Source organism: Eptatretus burgeri, chromosome 4 (genome assembly GCF_056783735.1).
Source record: "Eptatretus burgeri isolate ZD-2024b chromosome 4, Ebu_testis_v1, whole genome shotgun sequence".
NCBI lineage: Eukaryota > Metazoa > Chordata > Myxini > Myxiniformes > Myxinidae > Eptatretus > Eptatretus burgeri.
Genome location: NC_140964.1, coordinates 39,368,355 through 39,375,854, shown reverse-complemented (window position 1 = coordinate 39,375,854; position 7,500 = coordinate 39,368,355). Strand labels below are relative to the sequence as shown.

General features: G+C 41.5%; 1 protein-coding gene across 3 annotated transcripts in view; it reads right to left on the bottom strand.

The window, feature by feature from the left end:
* Positions 1–6,313: 6,313 nt before the first annotated feature.
* Positions 6,314–7,500, bottom strand: part of ABHD2 (abhydrolase domain containing 2, acylglycerol lipase) — a 79,873-nt gene continuing 78,686 nt past the window's right edge. For all 3 annotated transcript variants that reach the window (XM_085877518.1, XM_085877519.1, XM_085877517.1), the window contains one exon: positions 6,314–7,500. This exon is cut by the window's right edge and continues 1,678 nt beyond it. The gene's annotated coding sequence lies outside the window, so the exon portion shown is untranslated.

Genomic DNA, 7,500 nt, shown 5'->3' with positions numbered 1-7,500 from the left:
CCAAGTTCCGTCCGAATCCATCCATAATCTTTTCAGATATTGTGCTACATATCGTTTAAGGCCCGATCTCTCAATGGTGAAAAATCACTATAAAATTATCAGATCCGGATCCGGATGCAGATCTTCACCAAAATTTAGCCTTGTTGACCTTGGCCGGTCACCTACGTACAAAGCCTGGTGCTGGTTTGGGATCCTAGGGTCCTGAGTTTGAGTCCCGTTTTCCACTGAATTAACATCAGGGGGTTGACTCAGCCTGTCATTCTTCCGAGGTTGGTGAAATGAGCACCAGTGCACTGGTAATAGGGGCACTGCATCAGTGGCATAGCCGCACCCCTAACCAATGATGCAACCAGCAGCCAAAAAGGCTGTATATGAAGAGACCTACATACACAAATAATTTCAGAACAATTGCTTGAAAACTGTGGACAAAAAAATCAAGTGACAAATGGACAAACAGACAGACAGACAGACAGACAGACAGACATACACAACAGACCAACATTTTGGCAAAATATTTTTTCACCAAGTAATGAAAAATCACTCATGGAGTAACAACTTGGTGAAACAGAATGGCACTCGGTAGAGCACATACCTGCGCGAGGCCAAATAGTTTACATTCTGTATGCCACCGATAGGTCGGATGTGAATCCGGACCTTAATCAAAATCTAATCTGCTTGTTCTTGTCACCGAACCAACTCATCCACCGAGTTTTGTCATAACTCGTCCACAACTTTTTGAGATATCACAATATACAGTACATAGTTTTTTGCCCCCATCTCTCAATGGCAAAGAATCACTTTAAAATTATCAGATTCGGATCTTCACCACAATGGAATCAATTAGTCTGTCACACACCCAACATGTCCACCAAGTTTCATCCGAATCCGTCCACAACTTTTTGTAGAGATATTGTGCTATAATATATCGTTTTTTGTCCCATCTCTCAATGGTAAAGAATCAATTAAAAATTAAATAAATCTCAGATCCAGATTTGGATTTGGACCTTCACCAAAATTAAGCATTGTTGTTCTTTGCCGGTCACCTACACACAAAAATAATTCAGAACTATTGCTTGTAAACTGTGGCCAAAAATCGTATCGCAAACAGACAAACACAACAGACCAACATACTCGGTGGAAAATATTTTTTTGCCAAGTACTAACAAAGTCGACTGACCAATATACTGGCAAATCTTCGATTTTACAAGTAATAAATGTTGAGTTTTGAGCAATTTTTCTTCATTAGAGTACTTCCTTTCAAGTGTATAAGGGTGTTCTTTATGGAGATTTAGAATAGTCTTTGGAATATATGGCAAAAAGAAGCATCCGCAAAAAAATATTCCATTCGCTGTGCTCGGCGAAATTATATTTTTCAGTGTAATGAAAGTCTTTGCACCCCCTCTAACCTAAAATGGATCCGTGTTTGTCCGATGAAGGTTGTGCTTCAGTGCTTTGAGCTCAGACGACCCTGGATCGTTGGCATCGTTTTCAATCTTTGTTCCACTCTTCAGGCACTTCACAAGGAATCACAACAAAATTAGACGCAAGTGGAGGCCATTCAGCCCATCATGCCTCCACCACATCAACACCACACCAACGTATCACAAGATCCAAAAGCAAGAAAACGCAAAATGAAAAAAAAAATGGCAACACAAGATCATAGTCCTTTAACTGGGTCATTATATAAGTTGCACAACAAGGCAGCTGTTGAAGGGGGGGAAAAAAAATAATGAATGGGCAGTCAAAAAGAAAGGAAAACCTGTAAATTTGTTTTGAGCATCATAACTCCACCAACAGCAATTCCAATCGTTCCTGGGTACACAAGATCTGATGATTATCTCACTGACAGCTTGCTCCGATTTGCCCTCAGTTTCTCCATAATCACGTGTTGCTCGAGAAAACGATGGCTGTGCTGCCTGTACCTCCCCATGGCATCTTCAAGAGCAGCAAGACTAACTTTTCTCTCTTCTTCCTGTGCTCTCACTCTACACTTGAGCTTCTCAATCTCTTGCACCTTCTCGTGAAACACCTCCTCGTGGGCTGGCAGGGTATCCTGACAGTCCATCCTGGGGAGTTATGGTCCATACCCCCGCTGCTTGGACTGACTGAGTCAATGAACTAATTCTCTATTTCCCTCTAATTCACGAGCCAGGATCAAATGGGATTTTATGAAACTTTCCTGGTGGGAGGAAAAAGGAACAGCATTCTCTGTCAGTCCCGTCAGCATGTACATTGGAAATGATTATCTTTATAATGTCCCTCGCAACTCATCAGTAATGATTTAATGCCTTTTGGTGGCCGAGCATCTATAGAAATGTGGCAAATTGCAATGATGGAGTTTTCCTACAATTTTTTCAAATTGTTAGCAAATGTGGATTAAAGTGTGAGAGCGAGACATACTTTCGAGGCTACTACGCTAGACTACCACAGTGGAATGCGAACATATCAAAATGTGGATCGACTCATTAAAGTTCCTTCGAGTCCCTTTAAAAGGCACAGATCACACCAGTTTCGGATCACGAATTAACATGACATGGCTGCCAGCCCCACTCACACCTATCCTTCTTCTGATGCATCTTAGAAGAATACAAGATGGTATCGTTCGAATGAATTAAATGATGGTGAAAAAGGCCCAACATTATCCACCTGCTTATACATGCATAAGCAAACGGATTTTATTCCTCTTCCCAATTCCTCAAGCCAAACATACCACATTTCCATGTGGTATGGATTATAAGACCGCAGGACTGCTGATGAATTGATCATAAAATGCGTACAAGAGACCCTTATGAATGTGGTGGCCTTTATTTTGCTGAAGTGCAGAAAATGCACCTTGGGAGGAACAGGAAAACTCTGTAGGGAAAAGGGGGGGGGGAGAGTGAAACAGGAAAGGGTCTAATTAGGAAGCACCCACAGGCCCCACAACTAGAATTCAACAAAAGTTCGGCAAGTCGAGGCTCCTCTCTTTCATTCGTACCCCTCCCCTACCGATTGGACCAGGGCCAGGGTGGAGGTTTGTTTATTTCCTTGCAAAACATTTGCAGAGACCAAAACAATGTCCACCCTGGGCCTGCAAATGTTGCCAAAGTATTATGGCCATGACTACAAGAGCGCATTCCAGGAAAACCACGAGATATGGACAATGGAGGTAGGTCCAGCAGTTTAAATTCAAACCATCATATTCAGAGGATGATCTGCAAGTGGTTTATACCAATAGTTACTATCGCTTTCAACCGAAATGTACATCGGCGACTTATTATACTACCACAACCACCTTTTAATGATAACAGCACATGGTACGACTTTTATGGCCATCATGTCTGCGATGAATCAATGTGCAATACAAACGACGAGCTCAGTCAGGTATATCATGTGATTTGCTATAGTGTAGGTCTTACTCATACAGGGTGGCATGACAGCTTAGCCTTACAGGTATGTGTATGTGATTTTAATTTCATCCCAAATATTTGAAGCATCAGATGGACATTGAACTGGGTGCCCGATCTGTTAGCATTAAATCGGTGTGCATTAAAGACCCCACAGTGTCCTTTGCGAAGAGTTGACAATCCATCGTTGGCACCCTGAACAAATTCTAAATTCCTTTCCAGACTGTGGGTAATGAGTGGTCCAGTCTTCTTGGAGGCTCCTTTGACGCAAAGTACACTGCAATTGCTATCTCAAGATGGTTGTTGTGTGGGTAGCAGCAGAAATCAAGATGATCAAATCTCTCACTCTCCTCTCTGAAAGGACCGTCGAGCAAACCCTACTTTCTTAGGAATCCTATTGAGGACGTTCAATCATTGGATTGAATTTCATCATCAGCCATCTTTCTTGGGCAAAGCACATGTCAAAGTTAGCCTCCAAAGCCCCCACCCCAACCCCCTTCAAAATTTTCAGTTTTTCCTTCTTGAATTTGTTTTTGCATCCATTTTGTCTACACCATAGTCCTTATTTGTCCAAGTCTCCCTCTATTTTGTCCTCAACTCTGCTGTTGGTGCCCTCCCCCCAAACCCCTCTTTCTACTGTTGTGTCCTGATCCATTCGGTGTTCCAAGCTCTTCCATGATCCTCGACTTTGTATACAAAAAATAAACAAAACAAAAAAATACCAGGGTGTCAAAAATGAAATCAAAAGATCCTGGAAGTTGAAGAGATCGGAAATTGTACCAGCGATTACAATTGGAGCAACGGCAATGATGAAGAAGAACTTTACAGTGATCATTAAAAACATCCCTGGGAATATTACTTCAAACAATCTGCAGTTGGAAGTTGTCCGGGGCTCAGTGACAATCCTGAAGAGAGTCCTCGGAACACAACTTTGAGAACATAAAACTTCACAGCTTTGTCTATGAATCATGACCCCTTACCGAAATGAAGGTGGATACTTCGAGACCTGGGAGGACTTTGTTCCACCTTCTGGAACCGGCCTATGGAGACAACAACCAACGACACACACAAACACACACCTGATGGCATTCAGCACACTACACCATTAAATAACATTAACAGGAGTCATATATTTAAAACTGGATCTGTGTACGACCGGTCATTAAATACAAGAAGTTTATGATTGGTGGTAAAAAGTAAAAAAAGTAAAGATTTTAGGTTTTGTGTGTAAAAAATAATAATAATTGAACAAAATGGGGCCGAGACTTTTACAAGCTTGTGATAAATATGACTACGTACAACAATCTTTCTAACAAGCAGCTGTACTCTTCAATCAGTTTACCGTTCTTGGTCCGATTGATTGGTATTTTAAAAATCGGTGACATGATGGCACTGACTTAAAATTCCATTTAATTTAACTTTGCAGACGCCTCTCTTATATTTCCTAAGTCACTCGATCTACATCTCCCCCACCCCAAGGTTTTAAACCAGATAAAGGCCATTTGGCTAATCGTGCCTGTGGCATCTCAGCACTATGTACTGCAGAGTCTGAATTTTATAGCTAATCCAAAATAAGAAATTTGACCAAGGTACATTGATGGCTTTCTCTTTTTAAGAGATTAGCAAGTTGCCCGTGCCCACACGGGATTCCAAACGAGGTAGGAATGGAGATAGCGAAATGCAAATGGCGTCTTCGGTCATCGAGCTGGCAAGCTGGGAGCAACAATTCACATTTATTTCCACATCTGATGCAATTTAAATACTCTAATGGTAGCAAGGAACCTGTTTGTTTGATACAAGTAGCTTTTTGATTCCTAGCTTCTGTAATAAAAATTTGCATTGGTGTCAAAGCTAGTGAACAATTGCAAATGGTAGGATGCAACTAAACTGCAGACCTTACATCCCCCATCCAGGGGCAGCATTCTCCAAGATGCAGCAACTGTAACTGGGATAGCAGTAGTTATGTCAGACCCCATTAGGGATCCAACACCAACTAACAACTTGAAGAATACCGACCTGTCATTCCACCCCCAACAGATCCAACATCACCGAATGATCTGGACTAGATCAATCTCATCCGAAAAATGGAACATGTCATGGAATGCAGACAGCTTTCACGTTGACATGATTTCACTTGAGGACCGTTTTTTAACCAGCTCTTGAGAGAAACCCAATCACTCAAGTGCCTTGCTCCATAAAGTGTGGGGCAATATTGGTGGACCAGACAAACTGGATATATTCCATCTTTGCCATATTTTCTGGACCAACTAGTTGACCACGACAAAGAACTTGTTCAGTGTTCTATATTACCACGTCATATTTGGTACGTCCTTACCTCATCCGTTTCAAAACTGAACATCGTTGGTATCTCTTGGCGAGATGCAGACATGTACCTGCTCTACCTGCTAACTTCATTTAGGGCAGCAACTTATCTGATTTCTGTCAACTTGCATCACATCATCTGCATTCATAATTAATCATCATCAACCAGATTCACTTTTTCTTTCATACACAGCACATGGCTGCAGAAAACATAATTTGGTGGGAGCACAGCTGTGCTCCTGATGTAGTGGCTCATGTAGGTTTGAGCAGGAAATTGGAATTTGTTCAGAGTGCGAGTGATAGCTCACCAACTCTTTGCAAAGGACACCATGGGATATTTAATGTCTAAGCAATTAATTCCAGGAGACAGGACACCCAGGTTAACGTCCATGGGGGGGGGGGGTGGCACACACGTTTATGCCTCGCCCCCAGCTTGCGAGCCACCAGGATGACAGTTTGTAATTGGACCGAGATTCAAACGCAGGCTAGACAGCTCAGCTGCATGTCTACATACCTCCAGGTTATTCTGCCAGCCCAACCAGCTTCACTTTATCCAAATAAAATTATATCATGCTTGTGAAAACAAGGGAAAGAAATAAAAAAAGAAGAGTATGAAAGAGTTTATTTTATGATGTGGTTAGCTCTTTAGCATCAACAAGCCAAAAAAAAAGCACCAGGTAGCCAGTTTTGCATTTCAGGAAAACACAAAAGAATATATTCTGCAGTAAAGTGCAGGATAACTTCAACCCTTGCCCTCTGAGAAAAGAAGGCTGGTTTAAAGAACCCAGTCCCATCTCCGGGATATTTAAACCATTTTGCTAATCCCAAGCAAAGATTCTAACTTTAAAAAGAAAGAAAGTGCAACCCGACATTTAGTAAATTGCAGTGCAATTGCGCGTGATGGAACCGGCTTGTTGACATTTCGTACTCTGTGCAGCACAAACTTCCAAAGGTCATGACCACTAAAGTCAAGGGTGCACACATCTGCACTTTTACTCCACAGTGCATCGACCTCCAAAAAAGAAGGAAAGAAAAGAAGAGTAACATTATTTCAAGTGCTACAAAAGAAAAGCAACTTTAGCATTTTAGAGGCATTTTTGCAGCAATGCATCTTTTCATTTTGCAGTTGTCTCCAAGCAGTGTACCCATTTCATTATGCATATTTGAGCCAATTATTTTCATCCCACCTGCTCCCCAAATACCTGTGTTACCCTGGCTAACGAAGCTTGCCCTTCAACATTCGAGAAAGAACAATGACAATGCATGGGTGCGATTACAATGAGCTTGCAAGTGCATGTGCCAACACAGTGGCCACAAAGAGAAAGGAACCGTAGTTTGGGGCCAAAGCAAGAAACATTCAGTAAGTTCCGAATGAAAGTCCAACAAGATAGAGTAAAGAGTGTGTGTGCCTGACAGTTAGGAATGCGTAGAACCACCGAACTGCAAGATTGCATTTTGGAGTTCTTTGCTGGGAAGGAATGTTTACAATGTTACGCTTGAGGGTGAGAATTAATGGACACAAAGTAAGTTGTTGTATTATAACGATAAAGAAAGAAAAATAATGATACAAATGAAGGGGAAGGTAATTGATGTGCAAATGATTTACAAAGAAAATAAGAAAACAACACTTGATGCTAAAGTCCGCTTGCGTGAGGTGCAAGTTGTACGATTGCGCAGAAAAGTTATTCCAGAATCATCATGGATGCTTCCTACCCAACCTTTTATCAAACACAAATCTGTATTTGTCCAACATATAACATATATAACATATTCATATAACATATAACAGCCC